Here is a 27,560-nt window from a genome sequence, read left to right as displayed (position 1 = left end):
CCCTGCCACCCTTGAATGTTTCCCTATTTTCCTGAATCGGTATTTACCGATTCGGTAATTCACATTCATTCCTATGGGCCTCCAGACACCCTGTTGCACCCCTGAATAGTGCTTGTGTGCACATGTGGCACACATACATGTCCTAAGGGCATGTATGTCTGCCACATGGCACTGTTGAAAATGCACAGATTTGCATTTTCAAAGGTATTCGGTATTTACCACCAGCTAATAGTTGGTGGTAAATAATGAATCCTTAGAGCACATAGGCCCATAGGAATGAAGGTGAAATACCGATTCGGTAAATACCAAAAACGTACCGACTCGGTAATACTTACCGAATTTTTATCTACATAGCATTTTAGAATCTGTAAATTTCCATTACCTACTTCTAGCCCTTTGTATCTATTTGACCTTCTTATGTTTTTCTTAACCAGACATCATCAATTCCTTTACTTGTACAGCTGAATGCTCCTTTACCAATCTTACCCTCAACTCTGCTACTTTGAGCATGTTTTAAACACTTAAATTAGATTACTGTACAATAAACAACAGCATGCCACTGCTAAAAAGCACTTTTAAATCTGATACCTGTCTGCTTCCAACAATGTAAACCATCAAACTAAGCCAGGTAACATTAGTAGTCCTTGTCATGAAAGAAATATAAATGAGTCTATCTTTCTAATATTACACCTCATTTTGTTTTTAATGTTTTTATTACGTTTTTACAACAACAGCAAGCAGTTAATACACCATAACAAATGCTCAGTAGCCAACATGTCAACAGCCCTCATTAGCTTGTGGTTCTATTATACATAATCATCATAAACCAGTCGAACCTGTTTAAACATTCACTAGAATAATACCAGCTAGTCATATTCCGTTATTGTGACTTACGGTTCAGTAGAGGTTCAGCATTGACCAATACCCAAAGCATGATGGCAACCTTGAACCGAGTTATATAACAAAAAAATAAGCCATCCCATTCCCCATCCCTCTCCCATCCCCCCCCACGTCCCCCAGTGTGTCCAACTATAGGCTATTCTATAAGATCCAGTGCAACAATTTACTCAGCATTGCTGGACAAGAAAATGCTAGACCGGTACAAACTATCCCCGAATCAATCTGCTTCAATAAACATTTAACAATATTTGCAGTTAATCTCATAGTGTCCCTGAGGTTTAGAACGCCCCCGCTTATACATGCAAGATCGAGCTTACATCAGAACCCTCACACAGGGGCTTGCAGCAATACAACTAGGGCCTCCCAGGCCATTGCGGTCTCCAGTGCTTCTCATTGTTTGTCCACTTGGTAACTTGAAGCCGAACTGTGCTTTTGCTCGTTATCCATTTAGTAAAGACGGTTTTCCACCTCTTGACGCTGTGACCTCGTGCAGCCTTCCAATGTGCTGTAATATCCCTTTTGGCCAACAACAATCCCAAATTCAAAAACATGCTTGTTACCTTAGTTTTGTTCGTGTGGGGAAACTAATGAAGTAAACAGGTACCCATGTCAGGATCTATTCGTCGTTCCGTGACCTACATAGCAGCTTGACCACTTCTTCCCAGTATGTTCCTAACTGCAGGCAATTCCACAGCATGTGATTGAACTCCGCCCCCTCTATGTTACAGTGTGGGCACTTTGCTGTGTCTATTTTAAAATACTTATTAATTTTGGCAGGAGTGAGATACGCCCTATGTAGTATAAAGAAGTGAACCAGTTGAAATCTGACATTTCTGGTACTTTCCCATGCCTTTCTAACCAGCTGAGCCCATGCCTGTTCAGGAATCTCCTTTCCCAGATCCCCCTCCCACTTTTGTTGCAGGTCCCACAACGGTTCCATTCCCTCACCTATCATGCACCTGCATAAGAATGTCATTGCTTTGAATGTCCCTGCCGCCACTACTACATACTGACACACCATGGCCGTCCTTAGTTCCGATAGTCCCTCCCTCCAATGTTTCTGTATCGCTGAAACTACGGCTGAATTAAGCAAAAAGTCCCCCCTGGGGAGGCCATACCTATCCTTCAAAGCCTGAAAGGGTAATAGGGCTCCGTCTTTATATAAGTCCACCACTACTTGTATCCCCAATGTCTCCCACTCAGTCAGCGCGGTCCAATCCCCCGTGCAAAAGAGCAGCACACATAGCCAAGGGTATCTTCGGGGCCTATGGGCGGGTAAATCCAGCTCTGCGGTGACTCCTGTTCCAGCACAGTCTCATTGTCCGCTCCTCACCAGATAGCACTCCAATATGTAGCTGTTTCTGAAGGACAATGGCTAACAATACGTGTCGTGTGATCCAGCGTCGCACAGAGCTGTGTGAACCCTGAAACTCCTGTGCCACTGCCTGTGTAAGCCACTGAAGTTGGACCGCTAAGTAATATAATTCGAAGTCTGGCACTGCTAGTTCCCCATCAACCCTCGGGCGCATCATCGTGCCTAGTGCAACACGCCTTCTACCAGTCACTCACAGAAACCCCCTGCCCATCAAGCGGGATCCAAATTGGCAGTGTCCTTAAATAATACAACAAGCGAGAAGGTGCTACCATCTTCAATAGCGCCACTCGTCCAGCCACCGAGAGTGGCAAGGTGCCCCAAAATGCCAGGCTACCTTGAAGCCCTTGCACAGCTCTCCTGATATTACCATCCAATAAGTCTGCGGGTGCATGGTAGATGTTGGTGCCCAGGTAAGTTTAGCATCAGGATTCCCACGTATGTCATTGGTGTGAGAGGGGCCGGCATCCGACGGGGCTGCCGGACACAGACAAGTCTTCCCCCAGTTCACTCCCAGTCCCGAGACCCTACCAAACTCGCAAAGGAGAGTCGTCGCACCATCCAATGCATCCGTTGTATTAGCCAGTCTGGCATGTGCTGCTAGTGGCTCTATGGCCAGTGCAAATAACAATGGGGATAGCGGACACCCCTGTCGTTACCTGCGCAGTACCATATGAGGAGGATATCCAGGTCGACATCCGAACCCGAGCCATTGCCGATTTGTATAGAATTTCCGTCGACTCCATGAAGGCGTCTCCGAGGCCGAACATGCGCATAACTTGGAACAGGTATGGCCATTCCAGGCTATCAAACGCCTTCTCTATATCTATTGATAAGATGGCAGAATAGGCAGTAGCACACAAGTCTTCCCCAATATATGGAGCAGGCGCCGTCCCCTGTTGTCAGTATTCCGAGTTGGAATAAATCCCGCCTGATCTCAGTGGACCAGTTGCACCATATGGGGGAGCAGGCGAGTGGAAGGAATTCTACTCAGAATCTTATAATCAGTTGTGAGCATAGGTAAGGGGCAATAAGCTGTTTCACCTGAGGGGCTCTTCTGGGTTTCAGCAACAGAATAATAACCGCCTCATGGATAGATGTTGGTAGTACTCCGACCTTTTTCGCCTAAGTAAAGACTGCCAATAATTTAGGGGCCAGCAGGTCAACATAAGTGGAGTAGAACTCTATTGGCAACCCGTACGTTCCCGGCTTTTTGTTCCGCGCGATATTTTTAATCACGCTCCGAATTTCACCCTATGTAATCTCCTGTTCTAACAGGTCAGCCTGCGTCTTTTCTAGCTGCGGTAGTCCTATATCCATCAGGAAAATCCCCTATGGGGTTTCCAAGAACCCGTAGCTTGCTCCTATATAACTCTGTGTAGTATTCCAAAAACAGTCCATTGATCCCTTGTTGCGTACACATTGGGGTCCGCGTCGGGGAATCCAGTTCTAGTATGGGTGAGCCTCGGGGCCGGGTTGGCCAACCAGGCCAGCAGTGTGTACTTGATTTGTCTTGTTCCACGTGCACACGCGGCAAGTATTTTTCATGGTCGAAACAAAGCAGCCTCTCTACCTGTACTGCCACAGCCTCCCTGGCATCTGACACCTCTGCCTGCTCCTCAGGGCACTGGGGGGCCATTTCTGCTGCTCGCAAGTGTTGTTCTGCAGTATCTATGTCCTGTAACAACATCTTCCATACACCCATCATCTTAGTTATACACAGTCCTCTCACTACCACATTAAAAGCGTCCCATTCTATTGCCGTCGACGACGCCGTTCCCTCATTTTCTGTAGAATATTGAGTGATTCGTGTCCCGATCTCTACCCGAAAGACCTGGTCTTCTAGGGCCTCCGGGCGCTATCTCCAGGTCGGAACCACAGGTCGCTCCTGCACCCACTGGAGTCTCAACAATAGCGGATTATGATCCGAAAGCAATCTTGTAAGATATTCACTATGTCTTACCATCGCGTGCACGTCTGCAGTGTACAATATTGTGTCCAGGTGCACATGCAAATCATGCGTGACCTAGCTCTAGGACACCCCCGCGCCGCACGGCCACCAGCTGCTGTGTGCGTGTTCCCTGCCTGCTGCCTCGCTAGCCGAGCTCCGCCGCGTGGCCACGCCCCCTGCCTTCTTGCAGCGTGGTCCGCGACCTGCCCCCGTCGTTTTGCTGTGATTACTGTTTGCTGTTATTGTTGCCTGTCTCCCTGTAATTTGGTGTTTTTTTCCTTCTGTTTTGCCTGTTGCACCAGCCCCTTCGTCCCCCCTCCCCGCTCCCCGCTTCCCGCCACCGCCGCTAACCCCGCCCCTTTTGCCTTCTCTACCCTCCCCGCTCCCGCCTCCCAGCTGCTCCGCCCCCCGCGCACTTCGCCATATATGGCGACCGTGCGAACGCGCAGCGTTGACGCGCAGCGGGCGTGCCGATTGTGCGCCGAAGGCGCGCCAAAGGTAAGCCCGTCTGCGCCCGTCCGCGCCTGGACCGCGCCCAGTGCCAGGACCCCTGGCCCCCACCGACGGAAGCCGACCCGACGAACCTACAACGCAGCCGAACTCATCGCACTCAACACCGGCGGCATCCCGGGATGCCACCGAGCCACCCCGAAGCACACCCACGGACCCTTCAGCTGCCACGCCTGCAAATTCACCTGCATCCGGAACTACCCTGCACCAGCACTCACCAAGCCGAACACCAGCAACAACCACCTGAAGTGCATCCTGCTCAACACCCGCTCCGTCCACAGACACGCCGTCGAACTTTGGAACCTCCTCGACACCACAGCCCCTGACGTCGCCTTCCTCACGGAGACCTGGATGAACGCCTCCTCAGCGCCCGACATCGCCATCGCCATCCCAGAGGGCTACAAGATCACCCGGAGGGACCGCACCGCCAACCAGATGGGAGGAGGCATCGCCATCATCCACAGGGACACCATCCGCATCACGACCAACACCGACGACACACTAACCACCGCCGAACACCTGCACTTCCAGATCCACACCGACCCGAAGACCACCCTCAGAGGCACCCTGATCTACCGACCCCCGGGTCCACGCACACGATTCAGCGAGGACATCGCCGACTTCATCAGCCCACACGCCCTCGCCTCCGCCGACTACATCCTCCTGGGGGACCTCAACTTCCACCTGGAGAACAACAGCGACCGCAACACCAGCACCCTGCTCGACAACCTGGCCAACCTCGGACTCAAGCAGCTGGTATCCACCCCCACCCACCTCGCCGGACACACACTCGACCCCGTCTTCTCATCCAGCAAAGACATCGCCTTCAGCCACGCAACAGGACTCCACTGGACGGACCACAGCTGCGTCCACTTCACCTTCAAAAGAACGACGATCCACCACCACCAGCAACAGGTTGCCCGAAGAAGCTGGAACAAGATCACAGCCGACCAGCTCGCCGCTTCCCTGAGCCAGCACCCTCCGGCCGGCTCAACGAACCCCAGCCAGGCCGCCGACAACCTCACGAAGTGGATCAGCAACTGCGCGGACGAACTCGCCCCTCTGAGGACCCCGCCCAGCAGACCCGGCAGCAGAAAAGCCCCATGGTTCACCGACGAACTCAAGAGCTCCAAGAAGAACTGCCGAGCCCTCGAGAAAGTATGGAGAAGGGAACCAACAATGGACAACATGACCACCCTCAAGCTCGCCACCCGGAAACACCACCAACTGATCCGCGCCACCAAGAAAAATGCATACAAGGACCGGCTGGACAACAACGCACACAACTGCAAGGAACTCTTCAACATCGTGAAAGAGCTCTCCAACCCCAACGCCGGAAACAACGACATCACCCCATCGCAAGACCTCTGCAACTCCCTCGCCTCCTACTTCCACAACAAGATCGCGGACATACACAACAGCTTCAGCAGCCAACCGACGCACGCCACAACCGCAGCAACGCCACCCACCACCACCCTCCGCGCCTGGACTCCGATCAGCACCGAAGACACCATCCGCACGATGAACTCCATCCACTCCGGATCTCCGACCGACCCCTGCCCTCACCACGTCTTCAACAAGGCCGACGTTGTCATCGCACCCCACCTGCGGGACATTATCAACACCTCCTTCGACACCGCCACCTTCCCGGAGAGCTGGAAGCACGCCGAACTCAGCGCTCTACTCAAGAAACCTACAGCGGACCCCACCGAACTCAAAAATTACCGTCCCATCTCGCTCCTCCCGTTCCCAGCCAAAGTCATCGAAAAGAACGTCAACAAACAGCTGGCCGCCTTCCTCGAGACGAATGGATCGCTCGACCCCTCACAGTCTGGCTTCTGAGCCAACCACAGCACCGAGACCGCCCTCATCGCTGCCACCGATGACATCCGAACCCTGATGGACAACGGAGAAACAGCGGCCCTCATCCTCCTGGACCTCTCCGCGGCATTCTACACTGTCTGCCACCGCACCCTAGTGCAGCGCCTTGGCAACATCGGAATCCAGGAGAAGGCACTGGAATGGATCACCTCCTTCCTCAACGGAAGAACACAGAGAGTCCGCCTACCACCGTACAAGTCAGAGGCCACCGAAGTCATCTGCGGCGTCCCTCAAGGATCCTCGCTGAGTCCCACCCTCTTCAACGTCTACATGAGCCCCCTCGTGGCCATCGCACGCCAACACAACCTCAACATAATCTCCTATGCCGACGACACCCAACTGATCCTCTCCCTGACCAACGACCCCGCCGCCGCCAGAGCCAACCTACACGAAGGGATGAGAGATGTAGCCGAGTGGATGACGACCAGCCGCCTGAAACTGAACTCAGACAAGACGGAGGTCCTCATCCTGGGCTCCTCGCCCTCCGCCTGGGACGACTCCTGGTGGTCCCCCGCCCTGGGCACCGCACCCAAACCAACGGACCACGCACGCAACCTGGGCTTCATCCTGGACTCCTCCCTCTCCATGACCAGACAAGTCAACGCCGTCTCCTCGTCGTGCTTCAACATCCTGCGCATGCTACGGAAGATCTTCTGGTGGATCCCCACCGAGACCAGGAAGACTGTCACCCAGGCCCTCGTCACCAGCCGACTGGACTACGGCAACGCCCTCTACGCCGGAACCACCGCCAAGCTCCAGAAGAGACTCCAGCGGATCCAGAACGCCTCAGCCAGACTCATCCTCGACATCCCACGAAACAGCCACATCTCCGGACACCTGAGAGACCTGCACTGGCTCCCCGTCAACAAAAGAATCACCTTCCGCCTCCTCACCCACGCACACAAAGCCCTACACGACCAAGGCCCGAGCTACCTCAACAACCGAATCGACTTCTACGCTCCCAAGCGCCACCTCAGATCAACCAGCCACGCCCTCGCCGCCGTCCCGCGCATCCGAAGAGCGACAACAGGAGGAAGGTCCTTCTCCTACCTGGCCGCCAAGACCTGGAACTCCCTCCCGATCGACCTGCGCCTGACCCAAGACCACCTCTCCTTCAGGAAGAAGCTCAAGACCTGGCTGTTCGAGCAGTAAAGGCACCCCCCCTCCTAGCGCCTTGAGACCCTACGGGTGAGTAGTGCGCTCTATAAATGTATTGATTGATTGATTGGTTGATGCAGCGCCGAGGAATAGGAATAATCTCGTTCCCCTGGGCGGTGCGCTCGCCATGTATCTATCAGCCCCCATCTAGTCTGCCAGTCCCGTCTAGTTTTGGAAATTCTGTGTGTGGGCACCTCAGGGGGTGAGTCCTATCCATGACTGTGTCCGTTATAGCATTAAAATTCCCACCCATAATTACCGGGTCAGTCAAATATGGTGCCAGCTTCCCCAAGAGGTGGTTAAAAAAGGCTGCGTGATCCACGTTAGGAGCATATACACTACATAGCGTCACATCTTTACCATTAAGGTGACCTGCTACTGCCACAAATCTCCCCTCTGGGTCCACTAAGTGCTGTGTTGGCTGAAAGGGGATCCCTGCCCCAATTCATATCAGCACGCCCCATGCAAATGCAGAGTATGTTGTGCAAAAAATGTGTCCCCTCTACCTGCTCTGCAGTGCCAACACTTCCACACGGCTAATATGTGTTTTTTGGAGAAAAGCAATCTGGATCCCTCTCCTCACTAAATAGGCGTGCACCCTATGGCATCTCAGCATTGTATGCAACCCCTGTAAAAGCATAAAATCTGTAAGTGGGGACAAGAAGAGCACACACAAAGGCTTAAAAAATGGGATTATTGCCAATAAGCTGCAGCTGAGACAATTTGCAAGTAGGACTGCAAAGAGATCTGATTACAGCAGGAAAACTCAAGGCTTATATACAATTTAAACACCTTCAGACATGTTAATCATCAACATCATTGATGTCCATGGTGTGAGCTTTACATAAATATGTCCACGTGTACATTTGTTTTGTAAGTGAACCACATGACCATGCTGATGTCGACCAAATCATTGCGTTACTGCTTCCTGACCTATAGTTTGAGTCTGTTATCTTGTCTTTGTCAAACATGCACTGTTTGACATACTCTGCAGATATCTATGCTTTCAGCTTTCCTGAGCAAAATTTCCATACATGCTATTTACCATGAATGAGCATTTACCCAAGCAGGAGCGGGGCAGATCAAGGTGTTTCTAGGTCATCAAGCTATTTCTGAGAATCAACTTACTGAACTGGCTTCTGTATACAGGTGAAGGCTAGTGAGCCATTTCTCAGAAGTTAAACAAGGCCCCCTCAGCAACAGACACGTATATCGTACATTTTCAATCCATCTGTTGCTTACTGAATTTCAGACAGTTTAGTTTAACCATCTGTGTATCATGGAACTGTACTTGAGGAGTAAGCACTTTTTATTTGCAAGCAGATGAAGTACAGACATTTTTGTAAACTATGGTTCACTTTAATATATTCGATCATCAAAGGATTCAAATGCTAGTTATTCGTATTTGACACCCCCTAACATTCCATGTTATGCATTTTATTTCAGGTAATGCACCCATGTTGCAGTTGGAATCCTACTCTTGACTGCCCTCTCCATCTGGACACACCGCAGGTCCCAGCTACCCCAACATAACCCCCAATAACACCCCCAACATCCCCACCCCAGTACAGGCACTAAAACTCTAGTTCCCATCGAAACTGACATAGAAACTGTGTCCTCTAGTAGCTACTGAGGAACAACAAACCCAAAAGACAGGGGATGCGCCCTAGAGCAAAGAAGATCAGACCTATAGTGCCGCCACTATCTGGCGCCTTGCCCCCATTAACAACTAGGCCACAGTTTTTCATGGGGCTCACAGCTCCGAGAAAGCCTTCACATTTCAGATCTCTGATAGCACAGGAACCCACCACCCCTGTAATACAATTGCAAATTTAGTCCAAGATGGAGATGGGAGCAAATAAAACATAGTCCCACTTAAATAATCCAAATCAACATCTTACAGCATTAAGCATCAGCAATCTCGTCGGCTGTCCCAGGTGTGACATGCGGCAGAGAAACGCTTCCCGTCTCAGTCCCATCCAAATCAGAGTCCGCGGAGCCCTTCTCCGATTCCGTGTTCATCACTGATGGAGACAGCCTTTCCTGGGAAATTTCTGACATGACCTGCAGCGCTGCTGATCTCTCCATCTCGGTTTGGGTTACCGTGGGCCCCCTTAAGCCATGGCGACACCGTCTGACACGCTGCGATTTACGAGGGCGCAGTCCTTTCATAGTCGGCCTCATACTGCGCCCTGCCTCTCCCATACCTGCTCAATAAGACTCCAGCCAGGTCCATGCCTCTTCAGGACTATTGCTAAAGTGTGTTTTATCATCCAAAATTATTTGCAGCCATGCGGGGAACATCAGTGAGTATTGTAATTCTTCATCTCGCAGTGCTTTATTGACCACCAGGAACGAAGCTCGACGGCGCTGCACTCAAGGGTATAGTCTGGAAACAGTGACACATTACTATTTTCCACCTTATAGGAGCCTGATAACCGAACTTAGTGCAGCAGCAGGTCTCTGTCTTTATAATGGAGCAGACGCGCAACCACCGGCTGAGGTCTTCCAAATAATCCACCATGTTGGCCCCTTCTACTCCTTCCGGCAGCCCCACTACCCTTATCTTGTTCCTGTGGTAGTGGCCTTCGGCATCCTCAGCTCCCCGTTCCAAGGCCTGCAGCCGATGCATGACATCCCCCATCTGGGCCACCAGTGTCTTCTGCATTGGCTCCAGAACCTCCAGTGTCGTTTCCTTCTGCTTCACCCGATCAGTCAGATTCAGATTCAGATTAGCTTTATTCGATTTTTGTTTCATAAAATCATAAAAGCAACATTTCATATATATACATACAGTTCATACATAATAAGACCTTTTTAAAACAGTATTAAATCAGTTTAAGGAACATTCGCTAATCATTATATTCCGTGTTCTTAAAACATTTTTTAAAAATCCAGTCATCACTATGGTACAAGTAGCGTTTCCCAGTTGCTGCAGGCTAAGAAACGCAGGGCGACATTGCCGACAGGCACCTTGTTTCAAATACTGTTTGATCCACCTTTTACGCTCACTCTCATATAGTTTACAAAACAATACTATATGAAAGGTGGATTGCACCGATATACAGTCACATGGGCAAGGAGCTAGGGTTCATGACCAATCATTTTTACTTGGGAATGTAACTAACCGGTGAAATAAATTAAACCTAAATCTAGTTAAAATGACTCGATCAAAGCCCAAGTTACATAAGGTCAAATATGGCTGGATTGTGTAGGTAGTCAGCGATAGTTGATGCTCACTAACCGTTTTCTTCCTCATCTCTCCTACACACCTTAAGAGTTCAAAATGAGCCATTCATAGCCTTTTCAGTTCAGACTTCGAGATGTTCACGATAGAGACTGGATTGCTATAGTATTCAGGACGTTGTATATCTATAAATATTTTCCTGATATACTCAAGCCAGGCTATGCGCTTTACATTTTCAAGGGCCATGACATCCTTTATTATATCCTGGTTTAGAACGAGGGCCTCTGAGGCCCATACTCTGCGCCAGAGTAGAACCGGTTGTAGTTTAATCAAATCGGATATATAGTCCAACCCCATTTCCTGATGGCAATTAAACACTGAGGTACCTATCGGGAGAGCTAAAAGGTGTCTAAGGAAGTTGTTTTCTTCCACTTGAATCGCCGATGTGTCCTGATAGCCCCAGATCCCTGCCCCATGCAATGCAACACTTCTGCATTTAGATATATAAATCTTTGACATGATTTCAGGTTTTTTTTTGCCCAACTTGGCCGCAAAATGTCTTAGCGCTCCAATAGTGCGCTTAAAAGATAGGGTCCTATTCTTGATCTCGGGCCCCCAGGAGCCAGAGCCCTCAATTATGACCCCTAAGTATGGGAAAGTTTTAGTATGCTCAATTACAAGTCCCGATGCCTTAAGGTTTTTACAACTTGCACGTCCCTTCCCACTCCGCATCACGTATGATTTTTTAGCATTTATCTTGAGGCCCCTTTCTTTCATGAATTCAAGATATTTTGTTAGGGCTTTCTGCGCTCCCACCTTAGTTCTCGCCATCAATACCGCATCGTCTGCGTACAGTAGGGGGAGTCTATTTTGCAAGCACCCAGTTCTTCCTCAAGTTTGTTCGTATAAAGGGTAAAGAGAAAGGGGGCCAATACGCACCCTTGTCTTACCCCTTTTTCTATACTGAAGGACCCAGTGCACTCTCCCCTCAGTCCGTATCTAACCTTGGCAGTTGCCCTGTATACAGCTGCCTTAGGAAGAGTACAATGGCAGGCTCAACTTCCATTTCCTCGAGAGTTTGCCACATCTTGGAATGTATCACGCAGTCAAAAGCTGCGGATAGGTCAACAAAGATGGCATATAGTTGACCTTCTTTAGCCCGAGTGTATTTGGCTTGTAACAAAACGAGGTTTAGAACCTGCTCTACTGTACCCATCCCTTCACGAAAGCCATACTGTACAGGGCTCAAAATATCGTGTTCATCCGCCCATAGTTGTAACTTATTTAAGACCACCCTCCCCGCCATTTTCATGAGGGAATCTAGTAAAGAGATCGGTCTATAATTAGATGGGGACTCCCTGTCCCCCTTTTTATATATTGGTATAATAACCGATTCTGACCAGGTACCAATAAAACCTATTGCACAGCAGGCCTGAAGAACCCGGGTACAAAGAGGGGCCCATAGATCTATATTAAATTTAAAAATGTCATTGGGGATCCCATCCGGTCCCGGGGCTTTATTATTTTTACTGGCTTGTATAGCCATCTGAACTTCCTGCAGGGTGATCCCCATAGTAATAGGATGACAATTGCCCCTTGTCAGCAGGGAACCTATTCGTTTTTCATCTATCATAGGGAGCCCCTGTTTGTTTTCATAGACCTTTGAGAAGAAATCAATCCAGGTTTTCTCATCTATGGCAATTTCCAGCCTTTCTACCTCCTTTTTGCTAAAGAATGGTGCATTGACTGCCTCCCAAAAGGCCCTGGGATCTCTACCCTGTGAGGCAGTCAATAGGTTCTGCCACGCTAGGTCCTTGATTTCTTTTTTCCGCTGACGCCTTGCCTTTGTATATACCTTCCTGCAATGTCTTATTGCCTCGTGATCCCTTGGTTTTTGACTCAAGGCGTTCTTAAGAGCGGTATACGCCTTAGTACACCCAGAATCAAACCAGCCCACCCCTTTGTTGGGCTTATCTCTCTGCATCCTGGTTAGATTATCTTGGATAAGCCTTGTGATTTTGCCAAAGGCTTCCACGGTACGTTCTTCTCGAGAATTCTCATCCAGACATACCAATATATCTGTGAGGGCTAAGGTTATTATTTCTTTAAATTTATTGACCCAGTCTAAAGTGCTCCATTTGAGTTTTAACCCATTGTAGCGAGCTATGGTAATGTTTTGAGTCCAAGTAAGTGACTCAATTGGAGTGGTACTGATTAGCTCTTCCGTGGTTATGATCAAACTAGGGGGAAGGTGGTCACTTATACCAATAATTGGTATCTCAAAGTTTTTTACACAGTGTGTGAAACTATTTGGCACAATAATGGAGTGACATCCTCTTGCTAAAAACGTAGCACTAAATTCTACCTTGGGTGTACACATTAGGTTTGCAAAGCCAAGGTCAAAATTTGCCATAATATTATTTAGTACCTCTCCTTTATCGGAGTGCATAAAGTGGGAACTGCTCACATATTCCCCCGATCAGTCAGTTTAGCATGTTCTGTTCAAAGGAGGCCCAGGAAGAGTGCCACATGCACAATGTCCTGTTGTAGAGCATCGTGGTGATGGCCTTCAGTATTTGGTCCACTTGCTGCTGCATCAGCGCCTCGGTTTGCGATTCCACGGCATCCTGCTGTCTGTGATCTGTCGCCAAATCCTCTGGGTCCGGGGTACTCCCCCTTGCTTCCCCTGTGGTTTTCCCATGGTTATCGGTACTCCGGGACACCAGCTCAACCCCTCCATGATCCCTATGTTCTGGCAGAGTGAGGCTTGATCTTCGGAGTGTGCCCGCAATGTGTGAGCCCTGTCCCGCTCAGCGCTACTAGCTGGCTGCCCATCAAGAACGTGTTGACCACACGACCCATCTGCCTCTTCTAGATGATCACTGGCCCCCTGTATTCTCAGCAATCCAGGCTGTTCACACAGATCCCTAATGCGCGAGCCAGCTATGGAGCCCCTTCAGGTATCTATTGCCCTTCCAGGGTGTCACTCTTCACCTCCGATTATTCAGGATAAGACGGCCTCATTCTTGGCGGCAGTGTTTTTAACTAGAGTTCTGCCCTGGACTGCCACTCACCTTGTAACCCAAAAATAGCCAAAATATCCTGCAGCGGTAGGGGATTTGCAGCGATCCACTCTTTATCCCTCCACATCAGCTGCGAATGCCCCTCTGTCTGTGTGGATCCTGGAGTGCCAACTCTGTTGCCACTGGGGGTATGCTGCCACTGTCCTCCAGCTACAAAGTCCTCCATCCTTCAGCGCAACCAAAATGGCAGCCAGGCCCGCGCCCCACAATGCAAGCAGAGGCCCCAGGCTGGGCCACGATCAGGAGGGGCTCCGCAAGGCCCCCTCCAGATCCCCGCTCACCAGGGCTGTCGCAGGCTACTCCTCTGCCCGCTCTTCTCTATTCCATGAGCCACCACATTTACTGGCTTCCCCACAGAGAAGAAGCTCCGCAATGCCCCACCCCCAGTTCTCCACTCACAGGGGCTGTCGTGGGCCGCCCCTTCACCCGCTCTCCATTATTTCGTAATCCACCGCACTTTCAGGCATCGCCACAGCCAGGGCAGCCCATACTGCAATCGCGGCTCTGCAGCCCCGCTCAATCAGTGCCTTAGGGACCACGCTGAAAATGATGGCGGGTGCAGTCAGTTACGCTCTTAAGAGCCCCCATCGGCCTTCAAGACTCCGCTCCATTCTGTCCTCCGGCTGTCCTACAAGCGCTGATCAGCCGCAACCGGCGCCAACTTGTCAATGTGGGTGCCGAGCCCTCCGCTTCACTCAGTCTCCACCCCACAGTGGGGACTCAAACTCTTTCAGGACCGCGGCCTACAACTCCCAGGGCCAGTGAGTGTGGTCCCAGGTCTTCAGACAGCAGTCACTGGCTCTCAGCACAGGATAAGTGGTGGGGTTGCTCTAGAGCTCCGGGCTCACGCGTCCGTCCTCTTTGGCTCTTTAGCCACGCACCCTCTTTTTCGAACCTCATCTCGGCACCTCACATAGGGCCTCATTATGATGATGGTTGGCCGAGTGTCCAGCTGCCATCTTATCGGGATGGAAACCAACCAATATGTAGTCAGCAGCTCCACCTGCCTTATTAGGATGCAGCTGCCATGAAAGCGGTCGTAAATATGCCTTTTTCAATTACGACTAGTGCTGCGGCCAGGAAAAGGGCAACAGCATAAGCCACAATTGAAAAAGGATTGTTTGTAAACATCCATGCACTGTGTGCCAAGCACTATGTGGTTCCTGGTGCATGTTGCATGAATGTATTGAATTATGAATTATGTTTTCATTCACATAGCGGTCAGACAACCATGTAAAGGCAGAGAGAAAAGGGTCATCCAAATCCCCAGGCCAGTGTCTCCGCAGGTACTGTCTCCATTGTAGGGATTACACTCCAACTGACGGTCTGTCGGGCTCCTTGAGCCTGTTGGAGACATTGGTAGGCCCATCTGGCTGCAGCGCTCTGACCGTACACATCATTACGTGTTGGGTTGGACTGCAGCATCAGATTTTGGATGAGGCGATCCACCTGACATCATAATTGGGGCCATAATCCTACCATTACAGCTTCTTAAAGCCCAATTCCTCAAACACTTTGGTCAAGCCCTGTTCTGAATGATCTTATTAAAACACCAAGGATCTCCATCCCACCCATTAAACTGTGAAAATCCTCTTTGAAATGCCTCTACATCAGTGATTCCTAAACGTTTTAGATCCACCACCCACTTTTGATAACAACAACCCTTCACACCGCACCTACATTTAATGATTATGAGTCAGGTATTTTTTTTAATGTAATTAAAGCATCACAAGGTAGCATACTGTATTTTACAGACAGCACATTTTCTATTGAAATGGTTACTATCTTTGCACAGACATGCGTTTTTACTGATAAAACTAAATAGCACTCAAATGATAATGTGTGGAACTCAGGTTTCTGTGAATATTTATAAAGTGTATATCACCAAGCAAAGTGTCTTGATTTATATTGATCCTATTAAAATCTGTTTCCAGCATGCTTCAAAATTTTAAAAGGTGTTTCATTTTTGCTTTTCTAATGGCAGAATGCATGCAGTTCATTTACAGGTATTAACATTTTGTTGTGTGCTGCAACAAAAAAACCATCCTACAGTGCCTGTACTCCATAAAGATTGTCACATAATTCACTTTATAAACTCCTCTGACTTTGCAGTTAGCAAAAGAAAAGTGAACACCAATCCCATGTTAAATGAATCATCAGCCATTTCTCAGAAGACAGCCTGACAATTTAAATGCATTTTGTTTATTGCTCTGACTTTCCCTAACCCCCCAAATATCAGGTCATGACCCACTAGTGGATTGCGACCCACAATTTGGGAAAGACTGCTCCAAATTATTTTAAATTGTAAATTAGCTGGCAAACATCAGCACATAGCATTAATCTTGCACTGAATCATGCCTGTCTACAGAATGGCCTAGAGGCTGTGGCCAGCCCCTTCATGTGCTTCAAATTATGCCTACCTTGTCACTGGCAGATGAAGCCCACACCTAGGCAAACCTCTCGTTTTTCTCTCTAGTGAGGCTGGCTCCAAAATCAGAGAGAGGGGAGGAGCTCCCTTGGAACTAGGCATAAAAGTGGACCCCACTGACCTCTCCTCAGAAAATTGCAAGACCTTTGAAGAAACAGAAGAAAGCCTGCTCTGCTCTCCGATGATCCTGAATGATGACTGGACCTGCTTGCCTTTATCTGAGCACCTCTGAAGCGACTTCAAGTGTCAGTTGTCTGAAGCCCCGTTTAAGCTGCAAAGAAACAACAAGCTCTCGGGGGCCTCTCTCTCTACAGCTAACTTCACTGTAATTTTAACTAGTTCTGCACCTGTTAACAAAGCCTATTTCTTTAACTGTGATATCCTATACTATCTCCTCTTTTAGAGTCTGTCTTCAGGAGACAAATCATCTTTCGTGAGAACTGGGAATAAATATTTTGATTCTTGTAATCTTATTTTAAAGTTTTCATGTTGCATCGAAATTGCTACACCGTCTGCTGTGTAGTAAATCAAGCAATTTATTTAGCAAAGAACGCCTCCATCTAAAAGGCTAACAGTAATCATGTTGCATATTATAAAATCATGGTAGTTCTCTGTGGGTCAATTGTAACAGGAACATTTGGTGGGAGATGATTTGTGATTCGTTTGTTACTGATACTAACAACTTAGGGGTTGATTCTGGTGTAGGTCGGGAGGGCTCAAAATCAGATTTGTGTTTGCCTAAACTACTCCGGAGCCCTTGTTCTGATTGACTCGTTCCCAGTTCCGAATGACCAAGTACAACCAAGTACAATGCCTGGAAACCATAAGGGATGACAAAATCAGTTCCAACAGATATTCTGAGAGGTCGGGCCTTTCCGGAACCAATTAGTACAGCTCTATGGACTTGGTTTCCAAATTAGCGAGTACGATGAACAATATGAACAGCATTTCCGATTTGGCTTGCCCAGAACAAAAAGGGTGAAAGAATCAGCCTTTGGGGGCCTATAGCAGGCCACCCTTCACCCGGGGCTCTCCAAAGTCCAAATTGGACCCGTGGGGCCCCCTTCCCAACCCTGCACAGTGTGCCAAGCACCATGGGGTACCTGCCACAGGGTGTCATATTGAATCCGGATGTAAACGGATGCATCAGACTCGCTCGGTCGGACTATCTAGATCTGAGTCGTACGGAAAGCATTCTGAAACCAATTTGATTGGTATGCTCTCAGAACGAGATCAGAATCGGGCCCTTAGATTTGTTTTCCCATGAGGGGTAGATTTGGAATCTCAGCAAGATCAACCTTTGAGCGAGTGGCACCAGTATCGAGCAGAAATGATTCTGGGTGGCTGTTGATCTCACCATTTACATAATGGGTCAATCTAGTCTATTTCTAGTACTGCAGTGAGCATGCAATCCCTTTTCCCCCCCAGGCACCGTCATTGAGATTTTATTAGAATTCTTGAAACCTGAAGAAATTCATTATTAATCATTTAAGGATTTTGCTGAAAGACACTCATCTTATTTATTAGGTTTTGCTGTTTCATTGGAGTTACAGGCAGATTTACAGTGCATTGCTTCTGATTTGCACAGAAGCCAGTAAACTTGGTCACCTACCCGAGTCAGGTGTGCTAACCAATTCCAATTATTGGTTTCTCCTTCACCTGCCTCCGCTTCGCATCAAAACAATCACTACAGTAATTTGCATATTTAGGTATTTCATTAATGCCTATAAACTTCCACATCACAATTTGCAATATGTGTCAAATAAGCTCTGGATCTAAACAATCAAAATGTCTTCTTTGATGGATCTTCAACTCTATTATAATATCTATTGATCTGTATAGGTTTCCCATAGTAACTATGCACTGATTCCTTTGGCTGCTGAGTAGACCTCATTATCTTTGACAAGTTCACCTCTTTCTCTGAAAAATTTTGTTTCAAATGCCCAATCTCTGCTTTGCATTTTTCCATAATGACAACAGCCGGACCATTATGAGGAGGTACTCTTAGAAGCTCTTCTGTTGGCCATGTTACTCCTGCTTTGCATTGAGCCCACAAATCTTCAGGAACAATAATCTCTAACAATATATACACCCAAATCACTCTTAAAATTGTTGTTAGTCTCGCTACCTCCATATACCATTCATCTGGATCTTCCATAAGCTTTGGAAAATTCATTGTAAATGCAAGGGGTTCTGCCAAGCTCTCAGCCCTGAAATTGAATAAATGGATATTCAGGCTAACCCGATTAAGGTTCACTTGCACCCACTTCTTTTTCTGCTTCAGTCATTTTCTTCTTTGCTTCATTATTCTGTCTCTTATTCAATTTTGTCTAAAGTTTTTGAAATTTGAACAAATTGTAGTACTAGTTATTGATTTTCTTTTTATGTTCAAAATATTTTATTGAGTTTATAATAAGGCATAGACCAAATATTAATTAATCACTGATGAAGTAACATTAAACTTGCAATAATTCATTTGATAAAATTACATCTATACATTGAGCATTGCATTGTGATAGAAACAAACACGTTTAAATAAAAAAGGAGGGGGGAGGAATAACTACTGGTAATAAGTATTATATAATGGAGCCATATATTATAATCTAACAAACTGAACTTGATGTATAATGTAAAGCAATAATAGTATAATTCTATATAGCACTCAATTGGATTCCAAAACAAATGGTAAGTGATGTATTATGGACAACATCCACCATAGTCAACTCAGCTCCCTTTCTGGTAAGAATTGTCTATGAACACCATGCATGTACTGATAATATTGAACCATCTTTCCAATTGGTAGTAATGGATTTGAGAGCAGCAGATATTAAGAAGTTAAAGAGCTTATTAACTAAATCTGTTTTAGAATAACATCACAAACCTCATTCCCAAACTTAAAGACAATATTACATTAAAAAATATATGTTTTTAAGTGAAACTGGAGCCAAAATACAGTGCCAACAAGTGGGAGAATTTGGTAGTTTTGACTCAAACATTTTTAACGGGGTCGATACACAATAAAATAATATGAAATAATTAGTTTGATATAAGGATACTCGTAACCATCCAGAGATATTGTTCATCCAAATTCTTTTCCATAAGTCTTGAGAAAAAGAAAGATTGAGTTCATTGTTCCAAAAAGAAGAGATAAAATTAATGTTAGTCTCATCAAAATTACTACATTGTTTTATAAAACATTGACACATCATGATATGAAGAAGCAATTGCTCGAATATATGTTTCTAAATCAGATACACTTTCCATTGGAACATTTCTGGGAAATGAATCCAGGATAGAATTACGTAAAAACTTGTATTTAGGAATATCTGAGTGGGACAAAAGAAACTTCTGTTGCAGTTCTTCAAAAAATAAAAAAGAGATTTCATGATATATATCTTTTAAGTAAAAGATACCCGCATTTATCCAAGACAGCCAACATTGTATGTTTCGGTTTAGCTTTATAATAGGACTATACCATAAGGTGCAAGAAATTGGTATTTGAAATTGAGAAATTACATCCTGTAATATTAATTTAGTAGATTTAAATATTGCAGATCTTCGTAATAAGGAACTAGAAGCAGACATAGAAAGTAAAGTAAGTAACTGAAATGGTGATACCAAACTTTTTTCAATGTGAAGCCATGAAGGAGCAATATTAAAATCTGTGTCGGTGAACCAAAAGGTGATAATTTTTTAAAATAAACACTTATGGAACTTTAAAAAATCTGGTAAGCCTAAAACACCATTACATTTTGTAATTTTCTTTTTTTTTTTACTTATATAGGTGCTTTATTATTCCAAATGCATTTGTAGTTTATTGTGTCTAAAGATGGATAAATCTTTAGGTGAAGTTGGGTAGGTATCATATATAATAGATAGAATATTTTATAGCAATAACCATTTTAACATAATCAACTTTTCCCCACCAAGATAAATGTAAAACAGCCCACTTATAAATTGTGTCTTTAATAGTATTAAGAATAGGGCTACAATTCAGAGTAATCGATTGTTTAATGGTATGAAAGAAAAGGATCCCAAGATATGTACATTTTTCTTTTTGACATATTAATTCATCTTTTAGAAGCATATCCAGGGTACTGTACATTTATAAGGGAAAACATTCTGTCTCATTTGTGTTTGAAATGTAACCTGAAATTTGAGAAAATAGATAAATAATCTTGAATGGGGTGAAATAGAGATATCAGGATTACTAATATATAATAATACATCATCAGCATAAGCTGAACTTCTTATAGTACCCTCATGAATAGAAGTACCTTTTATTTTGGTGGATTGTCTGATAGAAAGGAGTAAGGGTTCAAGGGCAAGGGGAGAAAATAAAGGAGATAAGGGACAGCCTTGGCGGGTGCCTCTAAAAAGGGAACATTTATTAGAGAACAGACCATTATTAAAACTCCAGCTGATGGGCCAGAATAAAGGCTGAAATCATGTGCATTAAGGAACTACCAAATATTAAAAGCTACTAAAGTCCTAAATAGATACTGCCAATGTACTTTGTCAAATACTTTTTCAGCATCTAATGACCGAACACCAGCAGGAAGGGATAGAGATGACACAGCTTCAATTGCATGAAATAATAACCTAGTATTGTTCACTGAATGTCTATTTTTCTTGAAACCAGTTTGATCAATATGAACAATAGTGTCAAGTTTAGCAGTCAATCTGGTAGCAATATTTTTTGCATAAAGTTTACAGCCATGATTACTTGAGGAAATACGTGGTATTTGATACAATACTGGGATCTTTAATTGGTTTTGGAAGAACTATAATCAAAGCCTCAGTAAAGGATCCTGAAGTAGATTCTGATAAACTAAAGTGAGTAAATATTTTAAGTAAATGAGACATGATATAAGGAGAGAATTATTTATAAAATTCAGCAGGTAAACCGTCTGGCCCTGTTGATGTACCAGCTCAAGTGATTTAATAGCAGAACTAATTTCTTCTCATAAAATTGGTAAATCCAAGTTTTTCCTCAGTGATAGGGTAATTTTGGGCAGGCCACAGGATTGTAAAAAAATATCAATACTAAATATCTACCGCTGAGGAATTACTGTATAGATTTTAACAGTCGACCAAAAATTCATTAACACATTCTTTGTGTGATAGTGCTAGTTTACAATTTGAGCCATGTATTGCATCAATTTGGATTTTATCATTTTTAATACACAAAAAAATTGCCAAAAGTCACCCAGATCTATTAGTTTTGAAATTACATTTAACCTTGTTATTTGAAATTTGTATACCAACTCTTCTACTGAACATAGAGTTTAACTCATATCTTAGGGGGTCATCAGGATGGCGGGCAGACTTTAGTCCACCCGCCACCCTAGTAGCAACGGGACCGCCCACCAGCCATGCACCTGTCCTGCCACCCTAATTATGATGCAACCGCCACTGCGACAGTCGCATCTGGCTATTTAACATTGCCAAGGGTGCTACAGCCTGCAGCACCCGCTGCAATGTGTAACTGCCATGTTGTGCATTGCTGTGCCTGCCACTTAGTGCATGGAAATAGAGTGTATCCCCACAGTGCACAGCTGACCCCCCTAGGGACCCACAACAGGCCCCCATAACCAGTCTCTGCCTGCCTTCTCCACCGCAAAAAGACATGTAGAGAGGCCCGTTGTAATCACAACGGCGGTGCCTACACGGCACTGCCACAATGATTGCCTGGTTCCGTGTTCCGCAATGTGGGCGGAAAAGGACCACCTTGCAGAACCGCGGGGGTCGGTCTTTCCGACCGCCACTGAAAAATAGTGATTCCCACCGCCACCCTAATATGGCGGTGGGTAAATCACCTTTTGATGGAGGGCGGATCACCACCACCGGTCCAGCTGTGGCAATCCGCCCACCATCGTAATGAGCCCCATAGTTTCTGTAATTGCGTTGTGTACTTATTATCATTAGATGAAATAAAGAGGCGTTCATATTTTGCTATTTGTTTATCAAAATCTTTAAGTTCAGTGGTGAAAGCTTTGGTATTGTGTGCCATAACTGATATTGTTACTCCTCTGATACGAGCCTGAAATGCATGCCATCGATTAAAGTAGATGCTTCTGGATTAAACAAGAAATGGTAATTTAATCCTGACAAGAGTTTAGATTTATTATTGTCATTAAGAGCAATATTCATATGCCATTGAGAGTGGGATTTTTGAGTTGTGTTAAGTTGTATAACACCAGAAATAAGTGCATGGTCAGAAATATCAGTATTATGAATTAATCAACAGCAAAGTAATCAGAATGAGAATAAAAATTATGAGGGTTAGAGAAAAAGGTAACCTGCTTTTCTTTTGGGCCATGTTCACCAATTAGGTTGATTTAAAAAAGGATTTTAAAAGAAAATAGGCCGGGGGGTGGGGGGGACGATATTTGGTTTGATAATATCTATCCATCAATATGTCATGGATCAGGTTAAAGTCGCAACTAACAATAAGTGGAACAGTACCTAATTTAATCACTTCAGAGGTAAAAAGAGACCAATATATGGGATATTTGTTGGACCATAAACATTAATTATATGAAAAAAAGTATTATCAACTCTAACTTTTGCTATAATATAACGACCTTCTCCATCTGAAAATGTGAATGATATTTGAATAATAAACTTTTTTGCAAAAAGGATAGTGACAACATTCGTTCTCTGAACTGCAGGAGAGGAATTAATGTGACCAAGCCAACGTTTATTCATTGATGAAAAAACTGTATCATCTTTTTGAGTTTACTGAAGTAAACAAATGTCAGCTTTATATCTGGCTAAATAAACTAAAATAAAAGTTTGTTTAACAGGATGTCTTCAACCTTTGACATTGAACAAAACAACTTTATTTCCATTAATATTATCCATAATTAGCAGAAAAAAAGAAAGAACAAAGAAAGAAAAAATGTAGCTTAAATAAGTAGAGAGTGGTTCCAGATGTACAAGCTAAGAGAAAAAGTAAAGACAAGGACAAACATAAAAAAGATAACTTAGAAACATAAATTAGGTGTCAGAATCGCACACGCACATATATAAGATTGACCTTGCCTAGACAATGCCTCCAACAAAATATATTGATAAATAGGCTACAATGAAAGGGCATTGGAATGGATGAATCATGCTGGACTATCATTAGTTCCATGGAGAGCAGAAAATGTTGATCAAAAAACGCACGAAGATCCTCACTGTGGTGACAAGATTTTGAGATACCATCCTTCCAAATTCTTATAACATAAGGATCAACAAGGCCATATTTAAAACTACGGCTTCTTAGTCGTGGTCTAAGTTCAGTGAATTCTTAGCAAATTTTAACAGTCTCCTTGGCAACGTGTTGATGTACGAAAATGTTATTTCCATTAACTATTAAAGTTGGGATCTCTAATGCTGCTTTCCGGATCAATACCAAATGATGGTGACACAAGACTTTAAAATCACCTGACGTGGCTGAACATTGATTGGATTACAATGAGAAGGAATTCTGTGAGCTTTATCAATTTCAAATTTTTCCGGAAAAAGTTTAACTGTAAAAAAGACCAGGTATCAAGTATTCCAAGTATTGCTTGCAGCCATTGCCTTCAACTGCTTCCAGCAAATTAAAAATATGCAGGTTATACTGCCTTACAGTTTTCTAACTCGAGTACTAAAGCATTCATTGGCACAATTTTCATGGTGAGGAGCAATACACTGTCAATTCTAACCTTATTATCCTGGATCTTTATTGCATTGTCAGTGACTTTCATTGAAAGGCCAGCTATATCTGTGCAAACATTTTTTATTTATAAACCAATGTTATCAGTGTAAGAACTTACTGCTTGCAAGTCTTCTAACAAAGTTGTTAATGAAGGCTCATTAGAATCCACAATTTTGGGTTTTACTGATGGAGGAAAAATTGTTTGCTTGCGTTTCTTAGATGTTCCATTAAAATTCTTACTCTTCATATTCCAATGTAGTTGACAAGATATAAAAATAGCGTCACACACACTTTTAAAAGCAAAGAAAATGAAAATACATAAAATATCACCAGAGTAAGCAACTGTGCAGCACCTATAACCAGCTGTCGGTGTGGTTAGACCCCAGCCACGTCCTTTCCTGAGAAAGATTCCCCCTCTCTGACAGGAAGTTTTAGCAGCTCCACACAGGTCAGCTCGATGCAGGGAGACAGCTTGACAGAAAAGCCCTTAAAATGGAGCCAGAGCAGAGAATGTTTATCTAAAAAGAACGAAGATCATCAGAGCAGTGAGATCATTTTGAAATCATCCTTCCAAATTCTCATAGCAGAAGGATCACAAAGGCCACATTTATAAATACAGCTTCTTAGCCGAGGTCTAAGTTACGTGAATTCTTCGCAAATTTTAACAGTCTCCTTAGCAAAGTCTTGATGTATGAAAATGTTATTTCTATTAACCATTAAAGTCAGGACCTCTCTTGCTGCTTGTTTGCTTACGTTTGTTAGATGTTGCTTTTAAATTCTTACCTTACATATTCAAATTTCGTAGGTAAGATATAAATATAGCATCAAAAACACTTAGTTAGATGCAGTTAAGCATCAGAGAAGTTTTCGGCTCAGGTTGGCTAGGCTGTATGGTAGTCAGCTAGGTAGGAGGTCTGGGAGGGTGATTGTGCAATATGTAATTAAAAGGTATTTCTGACAGCACTTTGCACATTATGTAGATAGACAGCTGGACTAACTTTAGTAAAATTGACACCTCCTCTATAATAAAAATCTGGATTGTCATACCCTAAACTGTTATGGTAAATACAGCCAAACTGGTAATAGCCGAAATGTGCAAACATAACAAAATTGCAGATGTGTCCTGCATTCTTCATCTTTGCATTAAAGTCAATAGAGAGAAAGCCCGTTTGGACGTAAGCAGTGTGTGAGCAGAAGTATGTGTTTTGTAAAGTAATGTTAATAACGTTACTGCATTGTGCAAAGATGTGAAAGCAATGCAGAGCAATATTTAATAAAAATTTCCTGGTGCTGCTCAGTACATTTACACTAGTGGACATACAAGCTGTCTAGCACCATGTAAAACCTTTGCATTTTGGTACAGAGGTGTGCGTTTGCTATCTAGCATACCATTTGTACTTGAATCATACCCTTCCAGTACAACATTCTATGCCTTGGCAAGCTTTAAACATTCCACAGATTGGTACAGATTGACAAAGATGTTGTGAAACGGGGAGAAGCAACCAATGTTGCTACAGTGCGTTGAGAGGGAGAGAACAGGAAAGCACTAGTTATCCACTTTGGATGTGTGCGGTACAGTGCAGCACACATGCAAATGGGAAACATCAGGAGAAATAAAAGCATTTCTCCTTCCTAACACCTGCTTCAAACTTGCTTTAAGGGTTTTGGGGCAAACACTTTCTACTATTGTTAGTAGATGGGGTTTTCCATACAAAATATGGTTGGTTGCATGGGGGCACCCTTGAAAAATCCATGGAATGCCCCCTCGAAGCAAAGTAATGAAAAGCAGTGCTTTACGCTGCTTTACATTACTTTAAGGTAACTGCGTTTAAATTTAAAAAAACATTTTGTGTGGGCTTGTGTCACTTTGTGACACAAACTCTGCGCAAAATATTTGTATATCTAGGCCTGTATGTGTACTGTGAAGTGCAGCAAAGCACGTGTGCAATTTGTGGGCTGTTTGGCAAAATTAAACTGTCTCTCCTTGTTGGCACCTGCTTCAAGATGGTGATCTTTTTTTATACAAAGCCAAGTGTTGCTGTCATAGTAGATTGGGCTTTGCATCAAAAACGAATCTACTCAAGTTACAGCCAAAGTGGCACAATGAAATGCAAAGTGTTATTTCCACTTTGAAATATGCACCTTTTCAGCTCAAAACACCTTTTGTGACTACTTTTTGTTCTGAAAAGAGATTGTGTTGCTTTGGGTCACTATGCGTGACTTTGTCCAGTGCAAACCATGAGTATACTTAGCTCAAAGTGTGCCTTTAGCTACATGGCACGTAAGAGGCAAGATCTTTATTATAAAACAAAGCTATGAACTTGTAATATGTTCCAGCACAACACCACATGCACGTAAAATAATTGAACAAGGTTGGTGCTGCCTGGACATACATTGTAATGTTGGAAGCACTAAACACTACCCCATACCATGAAATAGAAATCATTTTAATTTCATTCTGGCACAACCCAAATCTGCAATGAAGTTATGCTCAAAGCAGATTGCTCCGATAAGTAGATCCATAAATCTCCTAGGATACTCACGTCAGGGGCCATTCTCATTGTTAGACAAAGAAAAGAAACATAATTATGAAACACTTGCCACCTACAAGTTTAAACACTGTCAAAAACATTAAACACAGGTTGATTGGAAGCTATTATGTCCCCAGGTTACTAAACATGTGACTTATTTATCATGTAAATTACTTTATAATGGTTAGATGTTTAGTGACTTCATTGAAAAGTGTGTAAACAATAATAAACATATGATTGTTATTTAAAATATGCATCACCTTTTGAAACTAAAAAAACAAAGCACACTTTAAATTGCAAGGCTAAGAGCATTACAGAAGAAAAACTAAATCAAAGTTTGATGCAAAAAATGTGCACTTTATTGATATCACTTCAATGTCTATGATATTTCCTCTTCTTAGAGAATGGATAGTTCACTATTGATAGAAGTTATTTTACTAAAACCTCTAACCAAGAAATATGTCTTAATTAAGAATCATCAACTGTATGTTACATACATTAATCTACCCACTGCGTCTAATACAGTAAACTAGGGTCATCTATGGGAACAAATTAATAGATGGGGTATTGCACCTGTGGGTTATTAAACTTGATTATCAATCTGTATCAAGGCTCATAAACCCAGATTGAATTGGGGAATAATGGCTCACCATTAGGAAAAATAGAAACACCACATGGGCTTAGTTCACAATGCATATTGGCACCTCTTTTGTTTTCCACATAGATTGCACATGCCCTGAAATATTGGGAAAAGGCCAGAACATACCACGGAAACTGGGAGAGGAACATCTGTCCCTTATATTTTATGCAGGTTATACTTTTTTACTTGATCTGTCCCTAGTTAGTTTACAGTGACGTTTGAATTACCT

The 27,560-nt window shown here is 44.4% G+C and overlaps 1 protein-coding gene across 2 annotated transcripts in view; it reads left to right on the top strand.

Annotated features, from left to right (window-relative positions):
* The window catches only part of LOC144755473 (cytochrome P450 2G1-like), a 291,649-nt gene that overhangs the window by 110,695 nt on the left and 153,394 nt on the right, over nt 1-27,560 (top strand). The window lies entirely within an intron of this gene.

Source organism: Lissotriton helveticus, chromosome 5_1, assembly GCF_964261635.1.
Source record: "Lissotriton helveticus chromosome 5_1, aLisHel1.1, whole genome shotgun sequence".
NCBI classification, from domain to species: domain Eukaryota; kingdom Metazoa; phylum Chordata; class Amphibia; order Caudata; family Salamandridae; genus Lissotriton; species Lissotriton helveticus.
Note: the sequence above shows the minus strand (reverse complement) of the source record. Positions and strands in the feature narration are given on the sequence as shown.